The 14,344-nt window shown below is 34.6% G+C and overlaps 1 protein-coding gene across 1 annotated transcript in view; it reads right to left on the minus strand.

The window, feature by feature from the left end:
• The window catches only part of LOC106460513 (glutamate receptor ionotropic, NMDA 2B-like), an 84,715-nt gene extending 70,716 nt beyond the window's left edge, over window positions 1–13,999 (minus strand). Inside the window, exon 1 of the mRNA XM_022387709.1 lies at window positions 13,930–13,999. The gene's annotated coding sequence lies outside the window, so the exon portion shown is untranslated. The remainder of the gene's footprint in view (window positions 1–13,929) is intronic.
• Window positions 14,000–14,344: the final 345 nt, after the last annotated feature.

The raw sequence follows: 14,344 nt of genomic DNA on the forward strand, positions 1-14,344 counted from the left end.
GAAGTAAAGTATTCAAATTCGATGACGAGGAACCCACTTTGAGACTAATAATGGCTGGAGACGGCTTAAATGGGTAATGAAGAAAAACTTAATATAAGCATGATGATGACAAAACCTTGTCGAAACGTTGTACATTTGCTGTCATGTTAAACTTATATTAAAGTTTTTCTTCATTACCCATTTAAGCCGTCTCCAGCCATTAGAAGTAAAGTATTGTTTCTGTTGAATGCAGTGGAGTAATAAGAGGGTTAACAAAGTCACCATAAATAATACTAACATAGTCACTTATTCCTTCTCTATAAAAACATCAAAGAGGCTGGTATATTTAGGTATTTCGTATTTTACAGAAATCAAAATTACAATTAGGATTGGTACGGCTCTTAATTTCAATCGAATGTATAAATAATGAAATAATTAGCTTACTATTTTTTTACATATTCTTACACTTAATATGATTTACTTTTAGTAGAATGTATAGTTGGAAAAATATTTTATTTCGTTTCTAAAAAAGTGGACATTATTCAAAACGAATTTCATAGTGAACCTACAGGCTTATTTTCATGATTCTATCAGACTGTAGTGGCTTCGTGAGATGTAACACAGTCTAAAATATCTAACGTATCGTATAGGAGTATGAAAATGACACATTATTTTACAGAGCAGATACAAACAGCAAGATGAATGAGGTAGTATTATATTTCATAGATAATTACGTTCACCAAGATAATTCATATAGTTTCTAATTTCCTACAGACTGTCTAATATGCAAAAATGACTGATATATTAGTGTAATTGGAAATAATAAGTACCAAAAACATAAATATAGTCGGTTATTTCTTACAGAATGCACAATAAACTAGGAGACTAACAAATTTCTAGCTTCTAACAATATTTGCAGATACCAAGGATATTAACTAGCTCCAATCGCTTCCCAGTGGCTAACGTGCCAGACTATGGATTTACGGGGTTATCATTCTTATCCTGTTAAGGAAAAAGCAGTTCACACTCTAATTTCTAAACATTGGATCTTTGGGTGCGTTCTAAAGAAGATGATCAAATCACACTGTTCAGTCAGAAAGGGGAAGCCAAAGAGTTGAAGGTAGCACTTCTTTTCTATAGTTTATTAGTTCAAAATTTGGCTTTGCACGAATATACGTAAAGAAACATATTTCCTATAACACATATAAGTACCAGGAAAAATTATCTCTGCTACGTCACTTATTGTTACATAATGTGGAAATATCAGAAACACGTTACAGTCTCTTGCTTTCAATAGGATGTGTAGAAAAAGCTGCATACACAAGAACAAATCACATAATCGTGTATTCTAAATAAATGTAAGAAGAACCAAAGTGACTAACACACCTTCATATTCGGGCGTACAAAGGCCATGAGGATTAAGTTATCTATCTAACTGACTATACTAGTAGATTGCTGTAGTTAGTTTAAACAGAATATAGTAACATTAAAAGTACTGACATGAACTCATGTAGACAGAATTGGACTAGCGGGTAAAGCGAGAAGTGACAGGCAGGAGGCTGCAGTGGTAGGCTCTACATGGATATGCAACCTGTCCAAACGACATTACGAGGCTTCGTCACAGTGCCAAACTCCATCCACGTGACTATAGTTGCTGGGACCGCCGCGGCCGTCGTATTGGTGTAGGCCTTGAAACGACTATGTTTCGTAGTACCAATTAATAATGGATGGTTTGGGTTCTGGCTTGTTCACGATATGATGGATCTACGTAAATATTAGGTAACCAACTGACATCAGGAGAGACTGCTGACAGTCTGAAAGAAGGCGACATTGGGTATCAGGATTGGCAACCCACGATACCAGTCTAAATACAGACACTAACATTAAGCTACGAAATTCGATAAAAACAAATACCCCTAGGATTTTCCGAGAGGGGGAAAGTGAAGAATCCACAAGGATAAATATAATGAATACAGAAACGGACCGAACATGGAAATGTGTATGAGAACAAGACTTTATGACACAGCGAAAAATGAGAATCCTTCAGGCTAAGGAGACACTTCTCTACTGAACAGTCCCAGGAAGCATACTCTGTTCAGGAAGAAGAAGCACTAGATGAAGCTGAAGTTGGCAACAAAACAATGAAACAGGAGGCAAATTAGGAAGGGTAGATTGAGAGGGCAGCAGAGAATGTTGAAAAGTCAACTTGAAAGTTGCACTGAAGGGAGGAGAAAGGAAGATCTGATGGTGTTTTAGAATGATATAAGAAATGCGATAAGGGGAATAGGAAGGGAAGAAGATATATTTAGGCGAACGAAGGGAGAGAAGACGGCATAAGGAGAAGTTTAATAAAAACCCACACAGCTTTGTGCGACAGCTATTCCAAAAGAACAAAGGAGGAGAGTTGAAAGCTAGCAAAGAAAAAAGGTGAGCTTTATTTTATGCAGAAATACAGGAAACCAGCACGAGGTATTCTGATGCCAGAGCGGACTGGAGAAGAATATGTGCCAAACACACCCACAGTGCTATTTGATGAAGGTAAAATCAGGCTTGAGGAAGTGGAGGCGGCAGTTGGGAAAGGAAGAGCTAAGCGTGCACCTGGTATTAATTGAATATTATATTAGGCGTATAAGAAGTGTTCAAGTCTAAAGAAAGTGTTGTGGGAATTGTGAAGAATAGCCTGCAAGAAAGAAGAGAAACCTGAAGTATGGTGTTTGGCAGATAGGGTACACACCTCAAAGGAAGTGAAGTATGAGCTACTGGAACAGTTTAGACCAACCTTACTTCTAAATGTTCAAGAAAAGATCTTTCAAAAAAGGTTTGAGTTGATTAATAAGCTATATTTCGGACAATGAATACGTTGATACATTGAATCAGGGGTGGCTGGATTTCCAGGATGTGTTGAGCATGCAATGATGATCTGGTCAACAATCCAACTGGAAGTAGGTTTGAAGGCTACAAAAGGGTGTGGACTAGCAGGCAAGAATAAGACATAGTGCTTCTAATTTAGATTACTACCACAAATAATGGTACAGGTGTATGACATAGAGCTAAGAACAGTGGAAAAGGTGGAAGTTCGTGTGAACCGAAATATTGAAAAGTGGCTTAATGTATCTCGGTTGTTTGTCAGAAATTGGTTGTAAGAAAAATCATTTAAGCTTATTATCCCAAGGAAGTCTCTAGTGGAGGAATTCAGAGCTGCTGACGTGAGAGGACACCATCCGAAAGTGATAACAGGTAAAAATTAGAAAACTTCAGATACGGTGAATAATGCAGTTAGTAGGCTGAGATTTAAGGAGATTCTGGGAACAAACAAACAAAATCAGAAGGGGTGGAGGCTTTTTAAGTGTTTTTTTTTTAGCAAGATGAGGAAGGAGATGGCGTGTAAAGAGTTATAGAACAAGAGAGAATAGTAGCTCATGTAGCAGGACAGTCGCAGGAGGGTAAGTGGTTGAAGTGGGAAAGCACCGAGTAGTGTAAAGAGTTATAGAACAAAAGAGAAGAGTAGCTCATTTAGCAGGACAGTCGCAGGAGGGTAAATGGTTGAAATGGGAAAGCACCGAGTAGTGTAATGAGTTATAGAACAAGAGAGAAGAGTAGCTCATGTAGCAGGACAGTCGCAGGAGGGTAAATGGTTGAAATGGGAAAGCACCGAGTAGTGTAATGAGAATAGAACAAGAGAGAAGAGTAGCTCATGTAGCAGGACAGTCGCAGGAGGGTAAATGGTTGAAACGGGAAAGCACCGAGTAGTGTAAAGAGTAATAGAACAAGAGAGTAGAGTAGCTCATGTAGCAGGACAGTCGCAGGAGGGTAAATGGTTGAAATGGGAAAGCACCGAGTAGCAAAATATATCGTGGTATATGCTGTGGAGTATTAGTTCAGCATGAATTAATTTTCTGCTTCGTTCGGTATATGATTAGTTAGCAACAAATGCCAACCTGAAGAGATGGGTTGTGGCTGAGACCAACAGGTCCTGCTGTTGGTACATTGCAGCATGTATTATCTATTTGTCCCATGAACTGCAAACGTATACGTGGCTTTATAATATAGTTCTAGCTGTGTTAAGAAGGATAATGAAGGAAGGCTGTGAGAAAATCAACAATAGGAAGAAAAGAGTAAAAGTAATCAGGTTAATTGGATGCGTGGAAAAGGGTGGTAAGACAAGGAAAACACCAGAGGAATCATTTGGTGTTGTAGAAGTGGCAAGAAACTGAGAGGTATATGCAGTAGCCTTGTTCTTCCGTTAGAGACTGTACCATATGTTAAAGCAATATCATCATCAAAATCATATTTCTGTGTAATTTTATTACTGAAATAATTTATAAATATTATAAATAAGGTAGATCCTAGAACAGATCCTTTTGAAATAACATACATAATTTGTAGTAGCTTACTATAACTGTTTTTATAGGTTTGTGTGTTTATGTTTTAAATATGCACAAAGCTACACAAGGGCTATCTGTGCTCTGTCCACCACGAGTATCGAAACCCGGTTTCTAGCGTTGTACTTCTGCAGATATACAGCTGTGCCACTTGGGGGCTTTTTATAGGTACATGTTTTATTTTCTAAATAATTTTAATCCATTTTAAAGCTAAGACTCTAATTCCTTTATTTTCTATCATATTATTATGTGACACTGTGCCAAAACTTTAGCAGTATCAAAAAATACGGCAACAGGCCCTTTACTCTCATCTAATGATTACAAATTTTTAAAAACGTTTTGGACTTTCCTTCCTTCTTATTGTCAGACTTTAAATACTCGCTAAGAGCAAAACACTAAGGTTATTTGAACCACATCAAAACATTAAATTTCAAAGCAACACCTCAAAGTTTCCCTTGCATTGTTTGAAGCAATACCTTAATATAATTTTTCGGCCGTTATTTCTAAATTATGTTTCTTAACTGCAATCATATTGAGACTTACAAAGTCTGTGGTTGATAATTTCTTTTCAGGCATATTGTACTACTATATCAAGAGTAAAAGACACAAAAAACGACGTTTTTTGGCACAATGAAACGTAGAATATTTATTATTACTTACAGCCGACTAGTTTTGGTAACATAACTACCATTATCATTAGCCAAGCTCATTGAATTTATTTTTAATGAGGTCAAGATATTGATATATAATTCTATATATCAAGTGAATAATTATTTCTAATGTAATTTCCAAAGAATATGTGAATGTTTTACAGTAAGGCACAGCAAGAGAGAGAGGTGTTTTGACAAACTGTTTCACCTATTATTTTTTAATATCAAAATTAGGCGTTTTAATTACAGAATTCAGGCTTATGACAGGCACTGTATATAAGTATATGTATTTAAAATATTATGTTAGAGAGTTACATTGTTTTATTAGAAATATGCTAGTTTTATGTGTTGAACTTGATGATAGTTTATGTTTTCAGTGGTAGTTTTAACTTTTCTAACACTTAAAAACATTCCCATTCCATGGAAAAAAGGCTGATAATGTAAACCGCATTACGCAGTAATTGAATCTTCATTAGCTATTCGATGTAGTTCACCTTTGTTTCCTTATCTATGATGAAAAATCTCTTTATCAATGAAGGGTCATTCCACTTTTTAATAACAAGTCTTTTGCAGTTCCTTTCTAAAAGTTTATTCCTCATTTTTTTTAAAATAAAGGTTATTTATTTTCATATTAAATAATGATATACGATACTTCTAGAGCCTCACGAAAAAATAAGTTTTGTAAGAAAATAAAAATGGAACAGTAAATTATAAATGTATTAGCCTCCAGAGACAAGGATTTGCTCATGTTAATATTGTAACTCTCAGCTTTTTTCTTGAAAACCTTCTTGGAATCTTAAATTAATTGAGTCATGTAAAGTAAATTTTGCACCGTTGAAAGATTGAACACTACACATCATATACTATGACGCATATATTTCCAGATATAATAGCACTCACTATACTTTATATATATATATATACTGTACGTGTGTATTATATAGCATATTGATCGGTAGATAATAAAGTGTTCAATTTTAACAACGTATTAAAAGTTATAGACATTGAAGACGAAGCTTGCTTTATTTAACCAGATTTGTATAAGTTACACTATAATGTGTATAATAACATCAATATCTCTAGAGATTTAATTGTATTTAGGGAATCGGAGTGGAACGAAAACGTTCGGTTATAAACTACAGATGTGTTTTAGAGATATAGTTATGTAGACCAAAACAGAACAAAAGATTTAATTATGTCCACCAGAACTGAGTTACAGATTCGTATGTACACAATAAATGAGCAGAACCTTAATTATGTACACAATAACATAGTTTTAAGTTTATATATATATATATATTTAAAGAACCATAAGTATACTTAAAATTACTTCGACAATAAACTATTTTGTTATAAAAGCTATAAGAAAACTAAAGTAAAAATATATATGCACATGTATTTGTGGCAAAACGACTAAGACTTTCTGCCGCCGTCCCTAATTTGTGTGTGGGAAGTATTTTGGGGGTATCGTAAAGGTTTCGAATTCACAGCTTTACTTCAGGTCTAGTCACGAGATAAAAATTCGTAATATATGACTCACATATCTTACTTTAGAGATTCAAGTGTGATATCCATGAACAATGTTAGATAATTTTGAAAGAAACAAAGTTTATCCTATACTGATTGACATAAAGGTAGTATATTTAGTGTACTTATGTAACAAAAGGATTAATTAAATTATGCTATTTAAATTAATAGCTGTTTATTACATCAATATATATATATATATACTATAATTAATTACACTACTGCAAAATATCTTTCGTAAATATAATTTTTATATTTTAATTACAGATGTAGAATTTCTCTATTGTGTTCTTGCAGCATTTTGGTAATGGCGATATAACAATAATTAGGACAAAATTTAAAATGAGTAATTTTTCAATGTGTATACAAAATGCCAGTGAAATAACAACAGCCTTAATAAGTTCTTTGTTGTAATCAGAGTAATAGTGTAAAATTAAATTTCTTATAAAAATAGATGCTTTAACTACGAAAATAACTCTATAATCTTTACTTGCACAAACCTCCTGAAAACAAGCAGTGGCTTCTTTTCATGCGATACGACTTATCCTTGTTCGTGTTTAATGAAGCTAAACATTAAGTATGTTTCTAGAATTATTAAATGAGGTGTTCATGCTACTACCATCTTGTGTGTAAGCAAAAATGAAACAGAGGCGGGCGAGCATCACCTAATGGTTAGGGTGACGAAATATGGATCTTAGGGATCATGGTTTGTTTCCTGTTGTAGCAGAAAACAAAATAAAAACACTCCTTATTTTGGATTATGAGTGCGTTATAGATATAACAATTAACTTCCAATATTCGATTCCAGTAGCCCAAGAGTTGACAGTAAGTGGCGTTTACTAGCTGCCTTCTCACTATTCAAAATTGTATAAGGACAGCTAGAGCATTAAAGCTTTGTGTATCATTGCACTATATCCGAAATAAACCAAACAGAAATGAACTATAACTATTGACTCGAAAAAATCAACTAAAGACTTACATATCTTAAGTAACAACTGGTTCACGATTTAATTTTAATGGAGAATCTACTTACATAGAGTAACAACGAAAAACAAATGCTTCGACACACTTGTATTTGGTCTCAATGGGAAACAAATAGGCCAAAACAAGAGTTAATCCTTTCAAGAAACTTTCCCATGAAAATAGTACAACAACTAAAAATTTAGTAAATTAATCTAAAAGTAAGGATTGATAATTAGAAGTATCTTTGAATCTAATGTTGTGGGGCAAGATAAATGTAAAAACAGTTGACTATACAGAAAGTTCGTTACATTATATTAAAACGATCTTAAGTATGCAAATCAACATGTCAGGTTATATAAATTTGTGATGGAACGGTAAGTATAAGAACTACATTTTGACATTGTTTGTCGATCGCAGGTATTGTGATGCCACCAAAAATTGAACGCTTTTTGAAAATATATATGTAACAGCTCTTTCCGACTCAAAATATGCATCTACTCTTCTTATAAGCATGCGTTTTGATCGGGATTTGTAATTTGAAAGACAAGTATGTCCTTAATACCTAAGACAAAGGAATACGGACCAACATGGGGAGCCAGAACATCCAGAAACAAACTTGTAACAAATTACGCCAAAGCACTTGTAAGTAAAGTACGATGTCTCATAACAGGAAAAAGGTCAGTCAACGTGTCTCGGGAACAGTACGCAGCATGATCAAGAATGATCTCTGTTGTGGAAACAACACAAGTCTCATGTATTCAAGCTGCTTCAATGAGATATCTCTTCAATCGTTGCCTGCCCCAAGCAGCTGGAAATCGAATCGGATATTCTTACTATTTCATACGAAGACATACCGGTAAAGTCGCCGGACGCAGCGAATATGGATTTCTTTGCGATGAGACTGTTGAAACGGGCGCTGTAAAACCATTGTCCTCGTAACAGCCTTACTATAGAGCCTTTTGCAAAGAAAACTACGCTGCATAGCTATTGACATGTTTGTTTGTTATAGATTTCGCCCAAAGCTACACGAGGGCTATCCGCGCTAGCCGTCACTAATTTAGCAGTGTAAGACTAGAGGGAAGGCAGCTATTCATCACCACTCACCGCCAATTTTTGGGTTACTCTTTTATCAACGAATAGTGGAATTGACCGTAACACAATAACGCCACCGCAGCTGAAAGGGTGAGCATGTTTGGTGGGACGGGAATTCGAACCCACGACCCGCAGATTGCGAGTCGAGCTTCCTAACCATGCCGGGCCGTAGTCGTAAAGATAGGAAGTAGATTTTGATATGACGTACTCAACCTCTGTAAATGTTAGTGTTATGCCAGTTCGCTCAACTACAAGCAGATACATGAGAAGATTATTGGGCAGTATTTTTCAAGAAAACATTGGGTTCCTCTAGGTGTTATTTTCTCAGAAATAGCGGGATTGAAAGAAGATTTTGAAAAATAAATAAATGCATATCAACTCCTAGCAAACGGTAAATATACTGAAAAAGCGATAGGTGGCTCAGTAGCCTTATAGATATTGCTATGAAATAATTCACAAGAACATTGCTTCAATATTCCTGTATTAACACCTGTATTCTAAGCTCGTTTTCATGGCCACTGTCTAGTCAGTTTCCTATCAAATATATATATATATATTTGAACCATTATATCACAAAAAATATAAAGTTTTAGAGTCTCTCAAGTCTAGGAAAAAGAAGTGCCGGAAAGTACTATATTCTTCCAACAACAGGTAAAAAGTACGTAAAAATAACGTTCTACCAGTGTTTCTTTAGTTAACGGAAACTAAGAAGAAACTGGAAACCAAAATTAAGACAACAAATTGATAAAATATGAACTATTTTTTAACTAGTGACATTTAAAAACTATGGTTTCTATTTGGAAGACATTTTCCAATATTTTATCAACCGCTACTATTGCAAAACTATTGCTGTAGGGCGTAAATAGTAATAACTCAATGCATTTCAGATGTAACAGAGTGAAAAAGTAAAGAAAGATGTATAAACAATATGGATTTGCCGTTTGCTTCACTAATAGAGTATGTTAGTTCATTTAAAAGAGTAGGTATGTTTATTTAGTATATATATATTTGCTCCTTCCTCATCCGGTGTTTATGTAAATAGAAATGGAAATTGAATCATGTCTGTGGAAAACGTTGCACACACATAGTAAATCGACAGAAATACCTAATGTTTCATTCCATCCTATATGCTGAAATAATTAGTTTTAATTGTATAGTTTTGATATTTCCTGTGGAAGGCTGACAAACTGATAGAGCTGTCCAGTAAAAGTGTAAGAGATAGTGTTTTAGTCGAGACAGCCTTTATTGTTATTCTATAAATTAGAAAAACAATATACGTTTCCATTATTTTTAAGTCAGTGTTATCTAAATTCATTTTGCACCTTACACAGTGTACTCAAAACGCCACTGACATACATAGTAATATTTCAAAAGTTTGCTTTTTCTCTTCTACCGAGCTGGCTAAGCGGTACTTTTATAGACTTACAACTCTAAACTCCAGATTTTAATTCCACGCGGTAGTCACAGCAGATAGTCCAATGTAGCTTCATTTTGCACCTTATACAGTGTACTCAAAACGCCACTGACATACATAGTAATATTTCAGAAGTTTGCTTTTTCTCTTCTACCGAGCTGGCTAAGCGGTACTTTTATAGACTTACAACTCTAAACTCCAGATTTTAATTCCACGCGGTAGTCACAGCAGATAGTCCAATGTAGCTTTGTTTTAAAGAAGTTTGTTTTTACTTCGTTTAGCAAAGAATATCCAGGTTATTGAAAGATTCTTGTGCAGCCCCTGCGTGCATTATTTCTGTTTAAGGGGATTTGACAGCAAAGAAGATAAATACAATACAGTTGGATTTACAAAACCATTAATCCTTTATGGAATTGAAGCAAATGGCTTTAGATTTTTTATATGATCAATTTCGAATAAAATTTTTGCAGTTAAAGAAAAGTTTGTATGTATTTATTGCTAAAAGGGCTCCGAAAAGTGTTGGAGCGGCGTTCCAACCACCAAAAATAAGTGCTGGAACGGTTCTCCAGTACGTTCCGCTACGAATAAAGCGCTAAACGTAATCATAAAACGTCAAGCGTACATAGAAAAATAATGAAATAATGTAAGTCTGTATGGGTAATACGAACACGTATAGTACTGAAAAGCTTAGAAGAAGAAAAAACAACAACTCGGGTTGAGGATTTGTCTATTACTGTTTTACATCAATCAACACGTGTTACCTTAATATAATTATCGTACAAGCCTTTTTATGATTCGTTGTCCCAAAACTTCTTTACACAAATCTTAAATTTGTCTAACATTTATCAGTTATGTTTTTGAGCGTAGTATTTAGGCAACCAACTTAACGAATTGATGAAACTATTTTTCTGTATGCCAGTTATGAATTTCACTTTCAACTTTTCATGGTATATAAAGCAATAAAAGGACGGATGACTTACTCGTTTTGATTTGAAGGTGAAGATGATCAACATATTATTATTGTTTGGGGTTTAGAGTAAGTCAGCTCCAACACTAATAAATCTGAGGAAACTTGAAAGTACTAATATTTCCCAGGCTTTTGTTGATTTATATTTATATTATTCTCAAATCCACACAATTAGCTATCTGTGCTATGCTCATCACGGGTTTAGAAACCCAACTTGTATCATTTTAAGTTCACAGATATACCATTGAGTCACTGGAGAGCATTATCAGTGCAGAATTGTAAAGGGAAATAAACATTCCATAACAACTGTTACTAAAGTATTGATAAAATTGAATATAAATAAAACCAGTGATTAAAGTAGGATTTTGAAAAAGGTGGAACTTCCTTTTGTGATCCACTTTGACATACCAATCAGAAAACCAGGAACGCTAACGGCTTCAATTCTCAAAAGAAAGAACTTCATTCCCGGCCTTCGTCCCAATTTAACTCCTAAATAAATCTGAATAAATTACAATGCCTGCTGCTCATCCTAGAATAATACATATTGGAAGAGTTGATCTCCTTTTGAAGTGTAGATGCAAATTGTCAAGTCTACTGCTTTTTCCTGCAAATAGTTGAATACACTAGTAACCCTATCGTTGAGTCTTGTAGAGATTTAAATATACCCGTAACACAGCTGCTGAATCTTAGATACATTTGAACATACTATACCACTGTTAAACGTTTTTAGGTTTGAATACACCAGTAAGCCTACTACGGAACCTTGGATAGATATGAGCTTTTAATAAAATTGAATTCACTAGTAAGCCTACTGCTGAACTTTGGGTAGATTCGGACATACTGTGCCTCTACTGAGCATTTGGTAGATTTGAAACCACCAATGAATTTATGCTAAAGCTCAGAGAGAGACCTGAATACAATGGAAAGTCCACTGTTGCGAAATCTTGGGCAGTTTTGAATATACTCATGAGATAACTACAAAACCTTCGGTAGATTCAAACACTTTAAACCTATTCATGATCTTCTGATATATTTCAATATACCAGTTAACCTACTGCTAAACCTTGGGCAGTCTAACACAAGTAACCCAACTTCTGAATCGTTGGTAGTTTTGAATGCGCAGACGTATGCATTACAAGTAGATTTTAACACACTAAACTTTTTGTTGAACTTTTATTAGATCTAAATACGCCTCTTAGCCTTAAGCCAAAGCTCTAGCAGAGCTAAATATATCAGCAAGCCTATTTCTGAACCTACGGTATATTTAAACACACTTATCTTACTGCAAAACGTTTTTTATATTTGAATAAAAAAAATATGTCTATTTGTAAGCTTTGTGTAGATTTGAAATACAAAGTCTGATATGAACAAAATGAATAGAATTGAAAACACCACTAAAATTTATTAATATGGGCAGATTAAAGGCAGTTTACATGAACAATGTGCCAAGTATAATGTTACTCCTTGAAGCACGTCCTCCATTTGTAAACGTGCTATTTCTGATGACCTGATTCGTCACTTATTCCTCGACACTGCAATTTTTATTGTAACAAACGTGTACGAAATTGGGCGAGGTCAGTCTTGACTAGCTTTTCACAGCTTCTAAGACAACATTTAATTAGAGTATAGGACTAAAGGTACATAAGTCAATTGGAACAACATAACATGATTTGCAAGTATATGTTTGAAAAGATAGATGTAGTTACAGGTTTTGTTTGGTTATCTTTCTTATGGAACAATAGTTGATTCATGATGTGGCTGGAAACCCGCAAATGTTTGGCCTGTGAGACTTAATGCACTTTAATCCGTGCTTGTTATCTTGTTAATGACATAATGATACATACCAAGCTTCACCGTAATTGATTCTCTGTAAGAAGGGCTCTCTTTAATAAATAAGTCCTTAAATTTTCTCCGGATTGATTTGAGTTTCGAAATCCATGGATAACATTTAAGTCTCTCTTCCTTCAAATGATGTGTTCTTTGGCTACATCGGTTAACAAGTTCTCTATGCGAATATTCTTACAAAAAGTCTGTATACATTAGTTTGGCAGACTATAGTATTTTTGACATATCATAGTTTTGCTATGTGTATTGTCTTACACAATAGACGTATCATGGTTTTATTGTGTTTTTCTTACCTCCAAATTGTGATGAGTAAATGACATTTCAAACACCATATCAAGGTTTTATTGTGCGTATTTCTTCTTTCAACCAAACTGTGGTGAGTAAATGACATTTCAACCACATTATCGTGGTTGTATTGTATGTTTCTTCTTATTACCAAATTGTTGTAAGTGACACTTGAAATATCATATGAGTATCATGATTTTTTTCCTGGAATCTAAGCTATTAAGAAATCTTATTCACTTGAAGATTCCTATTTAAATATTTCACATCAAAATATGGGATAATAAATCCAGATATTTTATGCGTATGCAAACTTTGTGCTTATGGATAGATATGTCATCTGTATTCCTGGATATGTCAAACTATTGATGCATACTTTAATGTTAATAAAATGTTACTGTTTTCGTGTTTAATTCGCGTGCCTATTACTTTGTTATTATTAGTTTGTTTGTAGTTTAAGAATGAAGCTGCACAAAGGGCTGTCTGTGCTCCGCCCACCCGGTTTCTAGCTTTGTAAGTCCGCAGACATGCCGCTGTGCCATTGGGGGGCATTTTGTTATTATCAGAAACCAATATTTTCTGTTATTTGATGCAAGCAATGCCTTTTATTTCGAAATTATGTTCGAACTTGGAAATAAGCAAGCAGATAAAGTTTGAAATAGACATACGACAGCGAAATAGTTCAAGTTTCCAAGGAAACGACACTTACTGAGGCATATATGTCCATTCATTGTGAACATTGTAACGTATTGAGAGTTTTCAAATCACTATGTCCACTAAATGACAGTTGATTCACAGGAAAAACAAACTACGAAGTTATGTACTTACTTGTCTGTTGTATCTTCGGTTTTCTTAATATGTCTTTGAATTGTTTTCCGTGTACTTGGAAATTGACTAGGGCCGACTCTCGGTAGTACTGACAAGGCTGCTTCAAGAACTGTTGAACCAAACGTTCTACTACATGCGTCTCACAAAGCCACGCATCAAACTTACCCAATCCCAGAACATCCACTGCGCATGCTCTATTTTGCAAGCGCTAAACAAGTTAAACGACATAGGGCTCTTGAAGAGTTTCATCTATGTGTTGTCTCTATAAGGGAATCCAGGCCTTTTCTTTAATCTAAGCAGGTCTTTAGTTTAATTTGAAACTAATATTTTTGCTTGCTAACATATGTTGCTGTTTATATGTACCATGGTGACGATTCAATCCTGATAAAAATGACGTAATATTCCATAAAATCAT

This window comes from Limulus polyphemus, unplaced genomic scaffold (genome assembly GCF_000517525.1).
Source record: "Limulus polyphemus unplaced genomic scaffold, Limulus_polyphemus-2.1.2 Scaffold34, whole genome shotgun sequence".
NCBI classification, from domain to species: Eukaryota; Metazoa; Arthropoda; class Merostomata; order Xiphosura; family Limulidae; genus Limulus; species Limulus polyphemus.